At 47.1% G+C, this 23,102-nt stretch overlaps 2 pseudogenes; both read left to right on the forward strand.

Annotated features, from left to right (window-relative positions):
* The first annotated feature begins 3,798 nt into the window (after positions 1-3,798).
* On the forward strand, positions 3,799-3,917 carry LOC134935457 (5S ribosomal RNA; annotated as a pseudogene).
* Positions 3,918-22,321: 18,404 nt separating this feature from the next.
* On the forward strand, positions 22,322-22,440 carry LOC134935463 (5S ribosomal RNA; annotated as a pseudogene).
* The last annotated feature ends 662 nt before the right edge of the window (positions 22,441-23,102 follow it).

Consider the following 23,102-nt stretch of genomic DNA (forward strand, 5'->3'; position numbering starts at 1 on the left):
GCCGGCATACCGACACTTATTTTCCCTCGTGGGGGTCCACGACCCCCATAGAGGGAGAATAAAATAGTGTGGCGCGCGTAGCGCGCCACCGTGCCCGTAGCGTGGCGAGCGCAGCGAGCCCGCAAGGGGCTCATTTGCGCTCGCCAAGCTGTCGGTAAGCCGGCGGTCGGGCTCCCGGCGCCGGGATGCTGGTCGCCGGGAGCCCGACCGCCGGCCAGCCGTAGTGAACCCGTATGTTCACGCTGCTTTCTATTTTGTTACCCTGTATGGCCAGCACTTACAGCTGCCGATGATTTAAAGCTGCTGTCCTTAGTACTGCAATTTACAGTACTTCAGGAAACTGCGGTGATCTTTTTCGGGTGAATGGCTCAACCCTAGAATACTGTAAATGCAGGTTAAGCACTTTGTATGCCATTAAACATACCAGGACCCTATATTCATTGCTTAAGATGGCTGACATTTTTTGAGATTAAAAGATCTATTTTTTACCACTTTTATGACCAAGTTTTATTTTATTTGTTTAATGCAGTATGATGTCATAGATTTGTTATTACTGTTTGCATTTAATTGTAAAATGTTATAAACATACATATGTTGTACTCATATTACTGTATCTGACATATTTCATTTTCAGTCACGTTAACAATCGGCATTTACTTTTATAGACTCACATTACACTGTCGATTTAAGGCAATTGAGGTGACTGTAGAAAGGTACTAGCCACAGTCCATAACTCAGACCACACCCCCTTTTCAGACCACATCCCCACAGCACTGGTCATGTCCCCCACATCACTAGTCACACCCCCTGCGGCAGCACAAAATAGGCCCTTCAGAAATTTCAGCTCCAGGCCCATGTGGACCTTAATCTGGCACTGGTCCTGAGGACCGAGTTTGAGAACCTGTGCACTAGACAATGTGTGTACCCAGCGACATCTGCAACGACGGGACCCAGAGGGGAGCCGGCGTTGGTAAACGCATATACATTTGCTGATGCCAGGACCGACAGCATTGCCCTTGCTAGCGATGTCTTCCGTCAGCCCTGCATGTAGGGCCAATGGAGGATGTAGCTGACGCTGCGCCAGATTGGACGCATATCGTCTAGGGTGTACCCAGTAATAAAATAAATGCTTTAGGCTGTGCTGGGACATCCACGTGGATATCACATACAGAAGGTGATATGTTGATTTGGGTGACCTCAGTGCAATTTTTGCTATGGTCAATTGTGACTATACAATGTACTAGATTATACACTTTCCAGTCATAGTTGACCTGCCTGCACAGTCTACTTTTTTTTGCGATCCTGACCCCGCCGGAGCACGCATCGGCATCGCAAGCTGTATACACATAATGCAATATGTTTTCTACCGATATGGACTATATCAGGCCTGGCCAACCTGTGGCTCTCCAACTGTTGGGAAACTGCAAGTCCCAGCATGCCCTGCCACAGTTTTGCTATTAGGGAATGCTAAAACTCTGGCAGGAAATGGTGGGATGTGTAGTTTCACATCAGCAGGAGGGCCACAGGTTGGCCAGACCTGGACTATATAGTCCATATTGGTAGTTCAAATCGCACCGTATGTATACCCCTTTAGTGAGAAAACTTATGCATGGGTAGAGGCAAGAGCTGCATGGGGCGTAGCTATATTTACAAAGGGGTGGATTTTGTAAGCCTGCAGCTTGGAAAATCAGTGCACTAAGGGCCTAATTCAGACCTGATCGCTCGCTAGCAATTTTTTGCAGCGCTGCGATCAGATACTCGCCACCTATAGGGGAGTGAATTGTTGCTTTGCAAGTGTGCGAACACATGTGCCTGGAGCAATTTACACCAAACTTGGTATACATATGCCTTACAATATGGAAACAAATACTGTGGTGGTAAGACACCCCTAGCACCCCTAGGGGTGGGGGTGTGAATGGGGTGTCATGTAAATATCCATAGTTTTCGGGCATAACTCTGGAATGCCTGGAGCAATTTACACAGAGGTAGGGGCAAAGGCACCCATCATCAGGGCAGAGGCACCCACGTGTCAGGGCAGAGGCACCAAGAGGGGATTCCCACATGGATCTGTCCATGGATGGCAGTGATATCAAGAGTCTAGATGTCTGAAACCTGCAAAACAGATGCCCCCAAGCTGTGGATAACAAGGGCCTAATTCAGACCTGATTGCAGCAGCAAAATTGTTCTCTAATGGGCAAAAACCATGCTGCACTGCAAGGGGTTTATGGGATACCGCACTGATCTTGAAAAAATAGAAGTGATCAAGCCCTCGGCGAGGGCGAAACGCATCTTCTGTCAACCACGCTGTCTCAAATCAAACCACGGGTAATGCTATCATAGCCGCTTACTGTTAGCGGCATATTATACTGACAATTCTTGTTATGTAACCGCTGCATTCTCTCTGCACACTGTGTGTACAAGTTAGACGGTATTGTCAAACTGCCCATGCATGAATTAGCAATCATACTATCAACAGCAATATGTTTGGATTGTTTGCACAGGGATATACAAGATACAGCATTAGCTAATCTATTGTGCTGTATTCTCCATTTTTTGGGTACATGTTAGTTTTCTTGACAATACTACGATTTTACCATTGTGGCCAATACAAAGCTAAGTCATGAACTCGTCTATTATCAGTGATGAAAGTTAATGCACGCTTAAACTGTGCAATTGATACATTTAAATTGATATTGCATGTGTAGCTGCTACTTTATTTGTTACCTTTTCCCAGTTATTTGTTACATTCTCCGTCACAATGGGGGTAATTCCAAGTTGATCGCAGCAGGAAATTTTTTAGCAGTTGGGCAAAACCATGTGCACTGCAGGTGTGGCAGATATAACATTTGCAGAGAGAGTTAGATTTGGGTGGGTTATTTAATTTCTGTGCAGGGTAAATACTGGCTGCTTTATTTTTACACTGCAAATTAGATTGCAGATTGAACACACCACACCCAAATCTAACTCTCTCTGCACATGTTATATCTGCCTCCCCTGCAGTGCACATGGTTTTGCCCAGTTGCTAACAGAATTCCTGCTGCTATCAACTTGGAATTACCCCCAATATTCCCAGCTGCATCCCTTTTCAGTCTAAGGGGCCCTACTCACTGGCCGACCCGCCGCCGAGCTGCCCGACGGCGGATACGGCCGACGAGCGACCCGGCGGCGGGGGGGCAGTGACGGGGGAGTGAAGTTTCTTCACTCCCCCCGTCACGTGGCTGCATTGAAGTGCAGGCAAATATGGACGAGATCGTCCATATTGGCCTGCATGCACAGCCGACGGGAGACCAGCGATGAACGAGATCGTTCATATCTTTCTGAAAATCGGCCAGTGTGTAGGGCCTATAATACTACACATAGATTTGCAGCACTATTACCAACATCACCTGGATGATTGGTTCAGAATAAGTTTCACCTTATACATTGAAATTGATATTGTAATTTGAGCTGCCATCATATTTGTTATTTCTTTATGGCCACCTGTTGCATCTATTGTCAGGCAACATTCTTCATAGCAGCATGTCCTTTTCTATGCAGTGTAACATATATTTTTCAGAACTGCCACCTAATATTTTGATTATCAATTTGTAGTGATATTTGTCCACCATTCAACATAATCTAATAATCTCATTCTTTTCTATAGGAAGACCTGGGAATATACCATATACTTACCTTTGCCTAACGTTGGCAGCAGATCCATCTATTTAATTCAAACCTTTTCTGTTTCTAATTTTACTTCATATCTTTATATTATGTGAACTCTCATCAGTGATCCCAGAGTAGAAAGGGTGATCGTATTTCTACTATCATACCACACTGTATACACCCGAATCCATCCTATCTTGGAAGCTAAGCAGTGTTGGGCTCGGTCAGTATTTGGATGGGGGCCCTCCTAGGAAGACCCAGTTTAGTAGATTCTGGAGTTTTCAATATACTCTGTGCCTAACACTGACAGCAGATTCACTGTCTTTTCTGTACAATGGGGGTCATTCCGAGTTGTTCGCTCGTTATTTTTTTCTCGCAACGGAGCGATTAGTCGCTAATGCGCATGCGCAATGTCCGCAGTGCGACTGCGCCAAGTAAATTTGCTATTAAGTTAGGTATTTTACTCACGGCATTACAAGGTTTTTTCTTCGTTCTGGTGATCGGAATGTGATTGACAGGAAGTGGGGGTTTCTGGGCGGAAACTGGCCGTTTTATGGGTGTGTGTGAAAAAACGCTACAGTTTCTGGGAAAAACGCGGGAGTGGCTGGAGAAACGGGGGAGTGTCTGGGCGAACGCTGGGTGTGTTTGTGACGTCAAACCAGGAACGACAAGCACTGAACTGATCGCACTGGAAGAGTAAGTCTCGAGCTACTCAGAAACTGCACAGAGAAGTCTTTTCGCAATATTGCGAATCTTTCGTTCGCAATTTTGATAAGCTAAGATTCACTCTCAGTAGGCGGCGGCTTAGCGTGTGCAAAGCTGCTAAAAGCAGCTTGCGAGCGAACAACTCGGAATGAGGGCCAATGTGTACTTTGAATTTTTCTATATCTTCATAAAAATTTTTGGTGGCTAGTGATGAACTTTTATGACAAGTGGTCACATAAACTAAGTGTAAATTCTTGTGTAGATAGATATACGAATAGGGGTTATTTAACCCTAATTCATAATTAATGAAATTTGAATAATTCTCTAAAGCAGGGGTTCTCAAACTCGGTCCTCAGGACCCCACACAGTGCATGTTTTTCAGGTAACCCAGCAGGAGCACAGGTGTAATAAATACTCACTGACACATTTTAAAAGGTCCACAGGTGGAGCTAATTATTTCACTTGCGATTCTGTGAGGAGACCTGCAAAACATGCACTGTGTGGGGTCCTGAGGACCGAGTTTGAGAACCTGTGCTCTAAAGCATGCCCGTGAGTCTCCATCATACTGACCCATTTTGGGTCTTGATCACCTATACCAGGGGTGGGGAACCTCAGGCCCGCGGGCCGTATAAGGCCCATAGAGCCACTTGATCAAGCCTGGCCAGGCTCACCTAACCGAGGGAGATGCCGGGTGCCAGCTGAGATTTTGTTACTAGCGGGTGCCCGGCTTCTTCCCCTCAGCAGCAGCCGGAGGCAGGAGCTCACCCCTGAGTTCCGGCTTCCGGCTCTGGCAGCGTGCGTGTGCAGCTGTGCGGTGCTATGGGAGAGATGTCATGACATCTCTCCCATCATTCTGAGGAGCGGGCGGCCAGGCAGAGGGCAACTGTCCGGAAGCAGGAGCGAGGCTGGTGAGTATTGTGGTTTTTCTTTTTCTTTTAATGTATGTGTGTAAGCAGCGCTACTAGGAGGCTTATCTAATGGGGCATAACAACTGACTGGGGGCATATCTAATGGGGTATAACAACTGATGGGGTTATATCTACTGGGGGCATATCTACTGGGGGCAGGGTAATTTTTAAGTTGATAATTTTTGTATAGCCCCGAAGGATTTTATAAATATTCAAATGGTCCTTGGTAGAAAAAAGGTTCCCCACCCCTGACCTATACCTACATCTGGTCTCCATAATATGGATTTACCCTAATATTGCAATGGAGAGACCGTTGATGCTAATATTTTAACTTCTATATATTGTTTATGTATTTATGTTTGTTCAGGATACAAAAAGAGGAATTATAATTTTATAACACATTAATAAAATAAGAATTTACTCACCGGTAATTCTATTTCTCGTAGTCCGTAGTGGATGCTGGGAACTCCGTAAGGACCATGGGGGAATAGCGGGCTCCGAAGGAGGCTGGGCACTCTAGAAAGATTTATGACTACCTGGTGTGCACTGGCTCCTCCCACTATGACCCTCCTCCAAGCCTCAGTTAGGACACTGTGCCCGGACGAGCTGACATAATAAGGAAGGATCTAGAATCCCGGGTAAGACTCTTACCAGCCACACCAATCACACCGTACAACTCGTGATACTATATCCAGTTTGACAGTATGAAAACAACTGAGCCTCTCAACAGATGGCTCAACAATAACCCTTTAGTTAACAATAACTATTTACAAGTATTGCAGACAATCCGCACTTGGGATGGGCGCCCAGCATCCACTACGGACTACGAGAAATAGAATTACCGGTGAGTAAATTCTTATTTTCTCTGACGTCCTAGTGGATGCTGGGAACTCCGTAAGGACCATGGGGATTATACCAAAGCTCCCAAATGGGCGGGAGAGTGCGGATGACTCTGTAGCACCGAATGAGAGAACTCCAGGTCCTCCTCAGCCAGGGTATCAAATTTGTAGAATTTTGCAAACGTGTTTGCCCCTGACCAAGTAGCTGCTCGGCAAAGTTGTAAAGCCGAGACCCCTCGGGCAGCCGCCCAAGATGAGCCCACCTTCCTTGTGGAATGGGCATTTACAGATTTTGGCTGTGGTAGGCCTGCCACAGAATGTGCAAGCTGAATTGTACTACAAATCCAGCGAGCAATAGACTGCTTAGAAGCAGGAGCACCCAGCTTGTTGGGTGCATACAGGATAAACAGCGAGTCAGATTTTCTGACTCCAGCCGTCCTGGAAACATATATTTTCAGGGCCCTGACAACGTCTAGCAACTTGGAGTCCTCCAATTCACTAGTAGCCGCCGGCACCACAATAGGCTGGTTCAGGTGAAACGCTGACACCACCTTAGGGAGAAATTGGGGACGAGTCCTCAATTCTGCCCTATCCATATGGAAAATCAGATAAGGGCTTTTACATGATAAAGCCGCCAATTCTGACACTCGCCTGGCTGAAGCCAAGGCCAATAACATGACCACTTTCCACGTGAGATATTTCAGATCCACGGTTTTTAGTGGCTCAAACCAATGTGATTTTAAGAAACTCAACATCACGTTGAGATCCCAAGGTGCCACAGGAGGCACAAACGGGGGCTGAATATGCAGCACTCCTTTCACAAATGTCTGAACTTCAGGTACTGAAGCTAGTTCCTTTTGAAAGAAAATCGACAGAGCCGAGATCTGTACTTTAATGGAGCCTAGTTTTAGGCCCATATTCACTCCTGCTTGCAGGAAATGCAGAAATCGACCTAGTTGAAATTCCTCTGTTGGGGCCTTTTTGGCCTCGCACCATGCAAAATATTTTCTAGAGATGAGCGGGTTCGGTTCCTCTGAATCCGAACCCGCCCGAACTTCATGTTTTTTTACACGGGTCCGAGTGACTCAGATCTTCCCGCCTTGCTCGGTTAACCCGAGTGCGCCCGATTGTCATCATCACGCTGTCGGATTCTCGCGAGGCTCGGATTCTATCGCGAGACTCGGATTCTATATAAGGAGCCGCGCGTCGCCGCCATTTTCACACGTGCATTGAGATTGATAGGGAGAGGACGTGGCTGGCGTCCTCTCCGTTTAGAAATAGATAGGAGAGTGAGAGTGAGAGTGAGACACTTCATTTACTGGAGCTTAGGAGGAGTACTCAGAGAGTGCAGAATTTTGCTGATAGTAGTTAGTTAGTTATACTAGTGACTGACCAGTGAGACCACCAGTGCAGTTTTATTATTATTTGATATAATCCGTTCTCTGCCTGAAAAAAACGATACACAGTGACTCAGTCACATACCATATCTGTGCTCAGCCCAGTGTGCTGCATCATCTATGTATAATATCTGACTGTGCTCACACAGCTTAATTGTGGGGGAGACTGGGGAGCAGTTATAGGTTATAGCAGGAGCCAGGAGTACATATTAAACAGTGCACACTTTTGCTGCCAGAGTGCCACTGCCAGTGTGACTGACCAGTGACCTGACCACACTGACCACCAGTATATTGTGATTGTCTGCCTGAAAAAGTTAAACACTCGTCGTGTGACTTGTGTGGTGTTTTTTTATTCTATAAAAAACTCATTCTGCTGACAGACAGTGTCCAGCAGGTCCGTCATTATATAATATATACCTGTCCGGCTGCAGTAGTGATATATATACATACTACATCTCATTATCATCCAGTCTATATTAGCAGCAGACACAGTACAGTACGGTAGTCCACGGCTGTAGCTATCTCTGTGTCGGCACTCGGCCGTCCATCCATAATTGTATACCACCACCTACCCGTGGTTTTTTTTTTCTTTCTTCTTTATACATACTACATCTCATTATCATCCAGTCTATATTAGCAGCAGACACAGTACAGTACGGTAGTCCACGGCTGTAGCTATCTCTGTGTCGGCACTCGGCAGTCCATCCATAATTGTATACCACCACCTACCCGTGTTTTTTTTTTCTTTCTTCTTTATACATACTACATCTCATTATCATCCAGTCTATATTAGCAGCAGACACAGTACAGTAGTCCACGGCTGTAGCTACCTCTGTGTCGGCACTCGGCAGTCCATCCATAATTGTATACCACCTACCCGTGTTTTTTTTTTCTTTCTTCTTTATACATACTACATCTCATTATCAACCAGTCTATATTAGCAGCAGACACAGTACGGTAGTCCACGGCTGTAGCTACCTCTGTGTCGGCACTCGGCAGTCCATCCATAATTGTATACCACCTACCCGTGGTTTTTTTTTCTTTCTTCTTTATACATACTACATCTCATTATCATCCAGTCTATATTAGCAGCAGACACAGTACGGTAGTCCACGGCTGTAGCTACCTCTGCGTCGGCACTCGGCAGTCCATCCATAATTGTATACCACCTACCCGTGGTTTTTTTTCTTTCTTCTTTATACATACTACATCTCATTATCATCCAGTCTATATTAGCAGCAGACACAGTACGGTAGTCCACGGCTGTAGCTACCTCTGTGTCGGCACTCGGCAGTCCATCCATAATTGTATACCACCTACCCGTGGTTTTTTTTTTCTTTCTTCTTTATACATACTACATCTCATTATCAACCAGTCTATATTAGCAGCAGACACAGTACGGTAGTCCACGGCTGTAGCTACCTCTGTGTCGGCACTCGGCAGTCCATCCATAATTGTATACCACCTACCCGTGTTTTTTTTTTCTTTCTTCTTTATACATACTACATCTCATTATCAACCAGTCTATATTAGCAGCAGACACAGTACGGTAGTCCACGGCTGTAGCTACCTCTGTGTCGGCACTCGGCAGTCCATCCATAATTGTATACCACCTACCCGTGGTTTTTTTTTCTTTCTTCTTTATACATACTACATCTCATTATCAACCAGTCTATATTAGCAGCAGACACAGTACGGTAGTCCACGGCTGTAGCTACCTCTGTGTCGGCACTCGGCAGTCCATCCATAATTGTATACCACCTACCCGTGGTTTTTTTTTCTTTTATACATACTACATCTCATTATCAACCAGTCTATATTAGCAGCAGACACAGTACGGTAGTCCACGGCTGTAGCTACCTCTGTGTCGGCACTCGGCAGTCCATCCATAATTGTATACCACCTACCCGTGGTTTTTTTTTCTTTCTTCTTTATACATACTACATCTCATTATCATCCAGTCTATATTAGCAGCAGACACAGTACGGTAGTCCACGGCTGTAGCTACCTCTGTGTCGGCACTCGGCAGTCCATCCATAATTGTATACTAGTATCCATCCATCTCCATTGTTTACCTGAGGTGCCTTTTAGTTGTGCCTATTAAAATATGGAGAACAAAAATGTTGAGGTTCCAAAATTAGGGAAAGATCAAGATCCACTTCCACCTCGTGCTGAAGCTGCTGCCACTAGTCATGGCCGAGACGATGAAATGCCAGCAACGTCGTCTGCCAAGGCCGATGCCCAATGTCATAGTACAGAGCATGTCAAATCCAAAACACCAAATATCAGTAAAAAAAGGACTCCAAAACCTAAAATAAAATTGTCGGAGGAGAAGCGTAAACTTGCCAATATGCCATTTACCACACGGAGTGGCAAGGAACGGCTGAGGCCCTGGCCTATGTTCATGGCTAGTGGTTCAGCTTCACATGAGGATGGAAGCACTCAGCCTCTCGCTAGAAAAATGAAAAGACTCAAGCTGGCAAAAGCAGTAGCACCGCAAAGAACTGTGCGTTCTTCGAAATCCCAAATCCACAAGGAGAGTCCAATTGTGTCGGTTGCGATGCCTGACCTTCCCAACACTGGACGTGAAGAGCATGCGCCTTCCACCATTTGCACGCCCCCTGCAAGTGCTGGAAGGAGCACCCGCAGTCCAGTTCCTGATAGTCAGATTGAAGATGTCAGTGTTGAAGTACACCAGGATGAGGAGGATATGGGTGTTGCTGGCGCTGGGAAGGAAATTGACCAGGAGGATTCTGATGGTGAGGTGGTTTGTTTAAGTCAGGCACCCGGGGAGACACCTGTTGTCCGTGGGAGGAATATGGCCGTTGACATGCCTGGTGAAAATACCAAAAAAATCAGCTCTTCGGTGTGGAAGTATTTCAACAGAAATGCGGACAACAGGTGTCAAGCCGTGTGTTGCCTTTGTCAAGCTGTAATAAGTAGGGGTAAGGACGTTAACCACCTCGGAACATCCTCCCTTATACGTCACCTGCAGCGCATTCATAATAAGTCAGTGACAAGTTCAAAAACTTTGGGCGACAGCGGAAGCAGTCCACTGACCAGTAAATCCCTTCCTCTTGTAACCAAGCTCACGCAAACCACCCCACCAACTCCCTCAGTGTCAATTTCCTCCTTCCCCAGGAATGCCAATAGTCCTGCAGGCCATGTCACTGGCAATTCTGACGATTCCTCTCCTGCCTGGGATTCCTCCAATGCATCCTTGCGTGTAACGCCTACTGCTGCTGGCGCTGCTGTTGTTGCTGCTGGGAGTCGATGGTCATCCCAGAGGGGAAGTCGTAAGACCACTTTTACTACTTCCACCAAGCAATTGACTGTCCAACAGTCCTTTGCGAGGAAGATGAAATATCACAGCAGTCATCCTACTGCAAAGCGGATAACTGAGGCCTTGGCATCCTGGGTGGTGAGAAACGTGGTTCCGGTATCCATCATTACTGCAGAGCCAACTAGAGACTTGTTGGAGGTACTGTGTCCCCGGTACCAAATACAATCTAGGTTCCATTTCTCTAGGCAGGCGATACCGAAAATGTACACAGACCTCAGAAAAAGAGTCACCAGTGTCCTAAAAAATGCAGCTGTACCCAATGTCCACTTAACCACGGACATGTGGACAAGTGGAGCAGGGCAGGGTCAGGACTATATGACTGTGACAGCCCACTGGGTAGATGTATGGACTCCCGCCGCAAGAACAGCAGTGGCGGCACCAGTAGCAGCATCTCGCAAACGCCAACTCTTTCCTAGGCAGGCTACGCTTTGTATCACCGGTTTCCAGAATACGCACACAGCTGAAAACCTCTTACGGCAACTGAGGAAGATCATCGCGGAATGGCTTACCCCAATTGGACTCTCCTGTGGATTTGTGGCATCGGACAACGCCAGCAATATTGTGTGTGCATTAAATATGGGCAAATTCCAGCACGTCCCATGTTTTGCACATACCTTGAATTTGGTGGTGCAGAATTTTTTAAAAAACGACAGGGGCGTGCAAGAGATGCTGTCGGTGGCCAGAAGAATTGCGGGACACTTTCGGCGTACAGGCACCACGTACAGAAGACTGGAGCACCACCAAAAACTACTGAACCTGCCCTGCCATCATCTGAAGCAAGAAGTGGTAACGAGGTGGAATTCAACCCTCTATATGCTTCAGAGGTTGGAGGAGCAGCAAAAGGCCATTCAAGCCTATACAATTGAGCACGATATAGGAGGTGGAATGCACCTGTCTCAAGCGCAGTGGAGAATGATTTCAACGTTGTGCAAGGTTCTGATGCCCTTTGAACTTGCCACACGTGAAGTCAGTTCAGACACTGCCAGCCTGAGTCAGGTCATTCCCCTCATCAGGCTTTTGCAGAAGAAGCTGGAGACATTGAAGGAGGAGCTAACACGGAGCGATTCCGCTAGGCATGTGGGACTTGTGGATGGAGCCCTTAATTCGCTTAACAAGGATTCACGGGTGGTCAATCTGTTGAAATCAGAGCACTACATTTTGGCCACCGTGCTCGATCCTAGATTTAAAGCCTACCTTGGATCTCTCTTTCCGGCAGACACAAGTCTGCTGGGGTTGAAAGACCTGCTGGTGACAAAATTGTCAAGTCAAGCGGAACGCGACCTGTCAACATCTCCTCCTTCACATTCTCCCGCAACTGGGGGTGCGAGGAAAAGGCTCAGAATTCCGAGCCCACCCGCTGGCGGTGATGCAGGGCAGTCTGGAGCGACTGCTGATGCTGACATCTGGTCCGGACTGAAGGACCTGACAACGATTACGGACATGTCGTCTACTGTCACTGCATATGATTCTCTCAACATTGAAAGAATGGTGGAGGATTATATGAGTGACCGCATCCAAGTAGGCACGTCACACAGTCCGTACTTATACTGGCAGGAAAAAGAGGCAATTTGGAGGCCCTTGCACAAACTGGCTTTATTCTACCTAAGTTGCCCTCCCACAAGTGTGTACTCCGAAAGAGTGTTTAGTGCCGCCGCTCACCTTGTCAGCAATCGGCGTACGAGGTTACATCCAGAAAATGTGGAGAAGATGATGTTCATTAAAATGAATTATAATCAATTCCTCCGCGGAGACATTGACCAGCAGCAATTGCCTCCACAAAGTACACAGGGAGCTGAGATGGTGGATTCCAGTGGGGACGAATTGATAATCTGTGAGGAGGGGGATGTACACGGTGATATATCGGAGGATGATGATGAGGTGGACATCTTGCCTCTGTAGAGCCAGTTTGTGCAAGGAGAGATTAATTGCTTCTTTTTTGGTGGGGGTCCAAACCAACCCGTCATATCAGTCACAGTCGTGTGGCAGACCCTGTCACTGAAATGATGGGTTGGTTAAAGTGTGCATGTCCTGTTTATACAACATAAGGGTGGGTGGGAGGGCCCAAGGACAATTCCATCTTGCACCTCTTTTTTCTTTAATTTTTCTTTGCGTCATGTGCTGTTTGGGGCCATCCTGCGTGACACTGCAGTGCCACTCCTAGATGGGCCCGGTGTTTGTGTCGGCCACTAGGGTCGCTTATCTTACTCACACAGCTACCTCATTGCGCCTCTTTTTTTCTTTGCGTCATGTGCTGTTTGGGGAGGGTTTTTAGGAAGGGACATCCTGCGTGACACTGCAGTGCCACTCCTAGATGGGCCCGGTGTTTGTGTCGGCCACTAGGGTCGCTTATCTTACTCACACAGCTACCTCATTGCGCCTCTTTTTTTCTTTGCGTCATGTGCTGTTTGGGGAGGGTTTTTTGGAAGGGACATCCTGCGTGACACTGCAGTGCCACTCCTAGATGGGCCCGGTGTTTGTGTCGGCCACTAGGGTCGCTTATCTTACTCACACAGCTACCTCATTGCGCCTCTTTTTTTCTTTGCGTCATGTGCTGTTTGGGGAGGGTTTTTTGGAAGGGACATCCTGCGTGACACTGCAGTGCCACTCCTAGATGGGCCCGGTGTTTGTGTCGGCCACTAGGGTCGCTTATCTTACTCACACAGCTACCTCATTGCACCTCTTTTTTTCCTTGCGTCATGTGCTGTTTGGGGAGGGTTTTTTGGAAGGGACATCCTGCGTGACACTGCAGTGCCACTCCTAGATGGGCCCGGTGTTTGTGTCGGCCACTACGGTCGCTTATTTTACTCACACAGCTACCTCATTGCGCCTCTTTTTTTCTTTGCGTCATGTGCTGTTTGGGGAGGGTTTTTTGGAAGGGACATCCTGCGTGACACTGCAGTGCCACTCCTAGATGGGCCCGGTGTTTGTGTCGGCCACTAGGGTCGCTTATCTTACTCACACAGCTACCTCATTGCGCCTCTTTTTTTCTTTGCGTCATGTGCTGTTTGGGGAGGTTTTTTTGGAAGGGACATCCTGCGTGACACTGCAGTGCCACTCCTAGATGGGCCAGGTGTTTGTGTCGGCCACTAGGGTCGCTTAGCTTAGTCATCCAGCGACCTCGGTGCAAATTTTAGGACTAAAAATAATATTGTGAGGTGTGAGGTATTCAGAATAGACTGAAAATGAGTGGAAATGATGGTTTTTGAGGTTAATAATACTTTGGGATCAAAATGACCCCCAAATTCTATGATTTAAGCTGTTTTTTAGGTTTTTTGGAAAAAAACACCCGAATCCAAAACACACCCGAATCCGACAAAAAAAATTCGGTTAGGTTTTGCCAAAACGTGGTCGAACCCAAAACACGGCCGCGGAACCGAACCCAAAACCAAAACACAAAACCCGAAAAATTTCCGGCGCTCATCTCTAATATTTTCGCCATATGCGGTGATAATGCTTTGCCGTAACATCTTTCCTGGCCTTAATAAGCGTAGGAATTACTTCTTCCGGAATACCCTTTTCCTTTAGGATCCGGTGTTCAACCGCCATGCCGTCAAACGCAGCCGCGGTAAGTCTTGGAACAGACAGGGCCCCTGCTGTAGCAGGTCCTGTCTGAGCGGTAGAGGCCACGGGTCCTCTGAGAGCATCTCTTGAAGTTCCGGGTACCATGTCTTGGCCAATCCGGAACCACGAGAATTGTGTTTACTCCTCGCTTTCTTATTATTCTCAATACCTTTGGTATGAGAGGCAGAGGAGGGAACACATAAACCGACTGGTATACCCACGGTGTCACTAGAGCGTCCACAGCTATCGCCTGAGGGTCCCTTGACCTGGCGCAATATCTTTTTAACTTTTTGTTGAGACGGGACGCCATCATGTCCACCTGTGGTTTTTCCCAACGGTTTACCAGCATCTGGAAGACTTCTGGGTGAAGTCCCCACTCTCCCGGGTGGAGGTCGTGTCTGCTGAGGAAGTCTGCTTCCCAGTTGTCCACTCCCGGAATGAACACTGCTGACAGTGCTAGTACATGATTCTCCGCCCATCGGAGAATTCTTGTGGCTTCTGCCATCGCCATCCTGCTTCTTGTGCCGCCCTGTCGATTTACATGGGCGACTGCCGTGATGTTGTCTGACTGGATCAGCACCGGCTGGTGTAGGAGCAGGGATTTTGCTTGACTTAGGGCATTGTAGATGGCCCTTAGTTCCAGAATATTTATGTGAAGGGAAGTCTCCTGACTCGACCATAGTCCTTGGAAGTTTCTTCCCTGTGTGACTGCCCCCCAGCCTCGAAGGCTGGCATCCGTGGTCACCAGGACCCAGTCCTGTGTGCCGAACCTGCGGCCCTCTAGAAGATGGGCACTCTGCAGCCACCACAGTAGAGACACCCTGGTTCTTGGAGACAGGGTTATTAAGCGATGCATCTGAAGATGCGATCCGGACCACTGGTCCAACAGGTCCCACTGAAAGATTCTGGCATGGAACCTGCCGAAGGGAATTGCTTCGTAAGAAGCCACCATCTTTCCCAGGACCCGCGTGCAGCGATGCACTGATACCTGTTTTGGTTTCAGGAGGTCTCTGACTAGAGATGACAACTCCCTGGCTTTCTCCTCCGGGAGAAACACTTTCTTCTGGACTGTATCCAGAATCATACCCAGGAACAGTAGCCGTGTCGTCGGAACCAGCTGTGACTTTGGGATATTCAGAATCCAGCCGTGCTGGTGCAGCACCTCCTGAGATAGTGCTACTCCCACCAACAACTGTTCCTTGGACCTCGCTTTTATTAGGAGATCGTCCAAGTACGGGATAATTAAAACTCCCTTTTTCCGAAGGAGTATCATCATTTCCGCCATAACCTTGGTAAATACCCTCGGTGCCGTGGACAGTCCAAACGGCAGCGTCTGGAATTGGTAATGGCAATCCTGTACCACAAATCTGAGGTACTCCTGGTGAGGATGGTAAATGGGGACATGCAAGTAAGCATCCTTGATGTCCAGGGATACCATGTAATCCCCCTCGTCCAGGCTTGCAATAACCGCCCTGAGCGATTCCATCTTGAACTTGAATTTTTTTATGTATGTGTTCAAGGATTTCAAATTTAAAATGGGTCTCATCGAACCGTCCGGTTTCGGTACCACAAATAGTGTGGAATAGTAACCCCGGCCTTGTTGAAGTAGGGGTACCTTGATTATCACCTGCTGGGAATACAGCTTGTGAATTGCCGCTAGCACCGCCTCCCTGTCTGAGGGAGCAATCGGCAAGGCAGATTTTAGGAACCGGTGGGGTGGAGACGCCTCGAATTCCAGTTTGTACCCCTGAGATACTATTTGAAGGATCCAGGGATCCACCTGTGAGCGAGCCCACTGATCGCTGAAATTCTTGAGGCGGCCCCCCACCGTACCTGGCTCCGCCTGTGGAGCCCCACCGTCATGCGGCGGACTTGGAAGAAGAAGCGGGGGAGGGCTTTTGCTCCTGGGAACCTGCTGTTTGTTGCAGCCTTTTTCCCCTACCTCTGCCTCTGGACAGAAAAGACCCGCCTTTTCCACGCCTGTTTTTCTGGGTCCCAAAGGACTGAACCTGATAAAACGGCGCCTTCTTAGGCTGTGAGGGGACATGGGGTAAAAATGCTGACTTCCCAGACGTTGCTGTGGAAACTAGGTCCGAGAGACCATCCCCAAATAATTCCTCACCCTTATATGGCAACACTTCCATGTGCCTTTTAGAATCTGCATCTCCTGTCCACTGGCGAGTCCATAATCCTCTCCTAGCAGAAATGGACAATGCACTTACTTTAGATGCCAGTCGGCAGATTTCCCTCTGTGCATCTCTCATATATAAGACTGAGTCTTTTATATGGTCTATGGTTAACAGGATCGTGTCTCTGTCTAATGTGTCAATATTTTCTGACAGTTTATCTGACCACGCAGCGGCAGCACTGCACATCCAAGCTGACGCAATAGCTGGCCTAAGTATAATGCCTGAGTGTGTATATACAGACTTCAGGATCGCCTCCTGCTTTCTATCAGCAGGTTCCTTGAGGGCAGTCCGTATCCGGAGACGGTAGTGCCACCTTTTTAGACAAACGTGTGAGCGCTTTATCCACCCTAGGAGGTGTTTCCCAACGTGACCTATCCTCTGGCAGGAAAGGGAACGCCATTAGTACCTTCTTAGGAATTACCAATTTTTTATCAGGGAAAGCCCACGCTTCTTCACACACTTCATTTAATTCATCTGATGGGGGAAAAACTACGGGTAGTTTTTTCTCCCCAAACATAATACCCTTTTTAGTGGTACCTGTATTTATATCAGAAATGTGTAACACCTCTTTCATTGCCTCAATCATGCAGTGAATGGCCTTAGTGGGCATCAGGTTAGACTCATCGTCGTCGACACTGGTGTCAGTATCAGTGTCGACATCTGGGTCTGCGGTCTGAGGTAGCGGGCGTTTTAGAGCCCCTGATGACCTGTGCGACGCCTGGACAGGCACGAGCTGAGAAGTCGGCTGTCCCACATTTGGCATGGTAGTCACTGGTGCTCTCTGTATTATATGGCGTCACTGACGCTTTCGGTATATGTCGTCACTGATTCTCTCTGTACTATATGGCGTCATAGATGCTCTCTGTATTATGTAGTGGTCACTGATGCTCTGTGTTGGGTGAGTTAGTGTAGTACAGGCAGCAATATTTACTTTTGAGTTTTGAGACGGGTGTGGTATGTTAGGTAGATTAGATTTAGGTCGACTGTGTCTAGGTCGACCACTATTGGTCGACATGGTATCCAGGTCAACAGGGACTCTAGGTCGACGTGTACTAGGTCGACATGAGTTTTTTTACTTTTTTTGTGTCATTTTCTCTGTACAGTGACCGGGAACCCCAATTAGTGCACCAATGTCCCCTCGCATGGCTCCCTTCGCTCGCCATGTTTCGGGCAAGGTGCATCACTCCGCTACCGCTGTGGTTACCGTTCCCAATTGTAGGCCACGTGGATCGTAAAGTATGAAAAAGTTTAAAAAAATAAAGAAAAAAAATCTGAAAAACTCATGGTGACCTTTTGTCATGTCGACCTAGAGTCCCTGTCGACCTAGAAACCATGTTGACCTACTTACTGTCGACCAATAGTGGTCAACCTACTTACTGTCGACCTAAAGACCAGATCCCCTTGAGACAGTGCTGACCGCAATGTTGCATTTAAAGAGAATACACCCTGGAATCACAGAATAAGTGCATCAGATGCTGGCACCTTCATTTAATACCCTCACTTAAAAACATCACAATGTAATTGTCTATGCAAGGTAACCACTATCTACAGGGAAAGGGGGGCGCAGCCCAGACTTACCAGTGGCCTGAACACTGAGGACTAGGCTGTCCTCCTTTCTGCAACCACCTCACCTTAAGCTGCTGCTGCCACCAGACACTTACGTAGTTTGTTTGAAACAAGTAAGTGCGCATATAGCGCGCCAACTACATAGAATTGCTGCAATGCCCAGTCCACATAGTCTGCAGTCCAGCTACACATGATCGCCGCAACGCCAATACAGTATTTCAGGAACAATGGTAAGAAGGGGTTTTCCTACCTGCCACAAAAGGGACTCCATAGAATAGAAAGAACACTTGACTGGTATGTTCAGGGTGGTCTTCTGTTTGCCGGCGGTCGGGCTCCCGGCGCTCAGTATACCGGCGCCGGGAGCCCGACAGCCGGCATACCGACACTTATTTTCCCTCGTGGGGGTCCACGACCCCCATAGAGGGAGAATAAAATAGTGTGGCGCGCGTAGCGCGCCACCGTGCCCGTAGCGTGGCGAGCGCAGCGAGCCCGCAAGGGGCTCATTTGCGCTCGCCAAGCTGTCGGTAAGCCGGCGGTCGGGCTCCCGGCGCCGGGATGCTGGTCGCCGGGAGCCCGACCGCCGGCCAGCCGTAGTGAACCCGTATGTTCACGCTGCTTTCTATTTTGTTACCCTGTATGGCCAGCACTTACAGCTGCCGATGATTTAAAGCTGCTGTCCTTAGTACTGCAATTTACAGTACTTCAGGAAACTGCGGTGATCTTTTTCGGGTGAATGGCTCAACCCTAGAATACTGTAAATGCAGGTTAAGCACTTTGTATGCCATTAAACATACCAGGACCCTATATTCATTGCTTAAGATGGCTGACATTTTTTGAGATTAAAAGATCTATTTTTTACCACTTTTATGACCAAGTTTTATTTTATTTGTTTAATGCAGTATGATGTCATAGATTTGTTATTACTGTTTGCATTTAATTGTAAAATGTTATAAACATACATATGTTGTACTCATATTACTGTATCTGACATATTTCATTTTCAGTCACGTTAACAATCGGCATTTACTTTTATAGACTCACATTACACTGTCGATTTAAGGCAATTGAGGTGACTGTAGAAAGGTACTAGCCACAGTCCATAACTCAGACCACACCCCCTTTTCAGACCACATCCCCACAGCACTGGTCATGTCCCCCACATCACTAGTCACACCCCCTGCGGCAGCACAAAATAGGCCCTTCAGAAATTTCAGCTCCAGGCCCATGTGGACCTTAATCTGGCACTGGTCCTGAGGACCGAGTTTGAGAACCTGTGCACTAGACAATGTGTGTACCCAGCGACATCTGCAACGACGGGACCCAGAGGGGAGCCGGCGTTGGTAAACGCATATACATTTGCTGATGCCAGGACCGACAGCATTGCCCTTGCTAGCGATGTCTTCCGTCAGCCCTGCATGTAGGGCCAATGGAGGATGTAGCTGACGCTGCGCCAGATTGGACGCATATCGTCTAGGGTGTACCCAGTAATAAAATAAATGCTTTAGGCTGTGCTGGGACATCCACGTGGATATCACATACAGAAGGTGATATGTTGATTTGGGTGACCTCAGTGCAATTTTTGCTATGGTCAATTGTGACTATACAATGTACTAGATTATACACTTTCCAGTCATAGTTGACCTGCCTGCACAGTCTACTTTTTTTTGCGATCCTGACCCCGCCGGAGCACGCATCGGCATCGCAAGCTGTATACACATAATGCAATATGTTTTCTACCGATATGGACTATATCAGGCCTGGCCAACCTGTGGCTCTCCAACTGTTGGGAAACTGCAAGTCCCAGCATGCCCTGCCACAGTTTTGCTATTAGGGAATGCTAAAACTCTGGCAGGAAATGGTGGGATGTGTAGTTTCACATCAGCAGGAGGGCCACAGGTTGGCCAGACCTGGACTATATAGTCCATATTGGTAGTTCAAATCGCACCGTATGTATACCCCTTTAGTGAGAAAACTTATGCATGGGTAGAGGCAAGAGCTGCATGGGGCGTAGCTATATTTACAAAGGGGTGGATTTTGTAAGCCTGCAGCTTGGAAAATCAGTGCACTAAGGGCCTAATTCAGACCTGATCGCTCGCTAGCAATTTTTTGCAGCGCTGCGATCAGATACTCGCCACCTATAGGGGAGTGAATTGTTGCTTTGCAAGTGTGCGAACACATGTGCCTGGAGCAATTTACACCAAACTTGGTATACATATGCCTTACAATATGGAAACAAATACTGTGGTGGTAAGACACCCCTAGCACCCCTAGGGGTGGGGGTGTGAATGGGGTGTCATGTAAATATCCATAGTTTTCGGGCATAACTCTGGAATGCCTGGAGCAATTTACACAGAGGTAGGGGCAAAGGCACCCACCATCAGGGCAGAGGCACCCACGTGTCAGGGCAGAGGCACCAAGAGGGGATTCCCACATGGATCTGTCCATGGATGGCAGTGATATCAAGAGTCTAGATGTCTGAAACCTGCAAAACAGATGCCCCCAAGCTGTGGATAACAAGGGCCTAATTCAGACCTGATTGCAGCAGCAAAATTGTTCTCTAATGGGCAAAAACCATGCTGCACTGCAAGGGGTTTATGGGATACCGCACTGATCTTGAAAAAATAGAAGTGATCAAGCCCTCGGCGAGGGCGAAACGCATCTTCTGTCAACCACGCTGTCTCAAATCAAACCACGGGTAATGCTATCATAGCCGCTTACTGTTAGCGGCATATTATACTGACAATTCTTGTTATGTAACCGCTGCATTCTCTCTGCACACTGTGTGTACAAGTTAGACGGTATTGTCAAACTGCCCATGCATGAATTAGCAATCATACTATCAACAGCAATATGTTTGGATTGTTTGCACAGGGATATACAAGATACAGCATTAGCTAATCTATTGTGCTGTATTCTCCATTTTTTGGGTACATGTTAGTTTTCTTGACAATACTACGATTTTACCATTGTGGCCAATACAAAGCTAAGTCATGAACTCGTCTATTATCAGTGATGAAAGTTAATGCACGCTTAAACTGTGCAATTGATACATTTAAATTGATATTGCATGTGTAGCTGCTACTTTATTTGTTACCTTTTCCCAGTTATTTGTTACATTCTCCGTCACAATGGGGGTAATTCCAAGTTGATCGCAGCAGGAAATTTTTTAGCAGTTGGGCAAAACCATGTGCACTGCAGGTGTGGCAGATATAACATTTGCAGAGAGAGTTAGATTTGGGTGGGTTATTTAATTTCTGTGCAGGGTAAATACTGGCTGCTTTATTTTTACACTGCAAATTAGATTGCAGATTGAACACACCACACCCAAATCTAACTCTCTCTGCACATGTTATATCTGCCTCCCCTGCAGTGCACATGGTTTTGCCCAGTTGCTAACAGAATTCCTGCTGCTATCAACTTGGAATTACCCCCAATATTCACAGCTGCATCCCTTTTCAGTCTAAGGGGCCCTACTCACTGGCCGACCCGCCGCCGAGCTGCCCGACGGCGGATACGGCCGACGAGCGACCCGGCGGCGGGGGGGCAGTGACGGGGGAGTGAAGTTTCTTCACTCCCCCCGTCACGTGGCTGCATTGAAGTGCAGGCAAATATGGACGAGATCGTCCATATTGGCCTGCATGCACAGCCGACGGGAGACCAGCGATGAACGAGATCGTTCATATCTTTCTGAAAATCGGCCAGTGTGTAGGGCCTATAATACTACACATAGATTTGCAGCACTATTACCAACATCACCTGGATGATTGGTTCAGAATAAGTTTCACCTTATACATTGAAATTGATATTGTAATTTGAGCTGCCATCATATTTGTTATTTCTTTATGGCCACCTGTTGCATCTATTGTCAGGCAACATTCTTCATAGCAGCATGTCCTTTTCTATGCAGTGTAACATATATTTTTCAGAACTGCCACCTAATATTTTGATTATCAATTTGTAGTGATATTTGTCCACCATTCAACATAATCTAATAATCTCATTCTTTTCTATAGGAAGACCTGGGAATATACCATATACTTACCTTTGCCTAACGTTGGCAGCAGATCCATCTATTTAATTCAAACCTTTTCTGTTTCTAATTTTACTTCATATCTTTATATTATGTGAACTCTCATCAGTGATCCCAGAGTAGAAAGGGTGATCGTATTTCTACTATCATACCACACTGTATACACCCGAATCCATCCTATCTTGGAAGCTAAGCAGTGTTGGGCTCGGTCAGTATTTGGATGGGGGCCCTCCTAGGAAGACCCAGTTTAGTAGATTCTGGAGTTTTCAATATACTCTGTGCCTAACACTGACAGCAGATTCACTGTCTTTTCTGTACAATGGGGGTCATTCCGAGTTGTTCGCTCGTTATTTTTTTCTCGCAACGGAGCGATTAGTCGCTAATGCGCATGCGCAATGTCCGCAGTGCGACTGCGCCAAGTAAATTTGCTATTAAGTTAGGTATTTTACTCACGGCATTACAAGGTTTTTTCTTCGTTCTGGTGATCGGAATGTGATTGACAGGAAGTGGGGGTTTCTGGGCGGAAACTGGCCGTTTTATGGGTGTGTGTGAAAAAACGCTACAGTTTCTGGGAAAAACGCGGGAGTGGCTGGAGAAACGGGGGAGTGTCTGGGCGAACGCTGGGTGTGTTTGTGACGTCAAACCAGGAACGACAAGCACTGAACTGATCGCACTGGAAGAGTAAGTCTCGAGCTACTCAGAAACTGCACAGAGAAGTCTTTTCGCAATATTGCGAATCTTTCGTTCGCAATTTTGATAAGCTAAGATTCACTCTCAGTAGGCGGCGGCTTAGCGTGTGCAAAGCTGCTAAAAGCAGCTTGCGAGCGAACAACTCGGAATGAGGGCCAATGTGTACTTTGAATTTTTCTATATCTTCATAAAAATTTTTGGTGGCTAGTGATGAACTTTTATGACAAGT

The sequence above is a fragment of the Pseudophryne corroboree genome, chromosome 1 (assembly GCF_028390025.1).
Source record: "Pseudophryne corroboree isolate aPseCor3 chromosome 1, aPseCor3.hap2, whole genome shotgun sequence".
NCBI classification, from domain to species: domain Eukaryota; kingdom Metazoa; phylum Chordata; class Amphibia; order Anura; family Myobatrachidae; genus Pseudophryne; species Pseudophryne corroboree.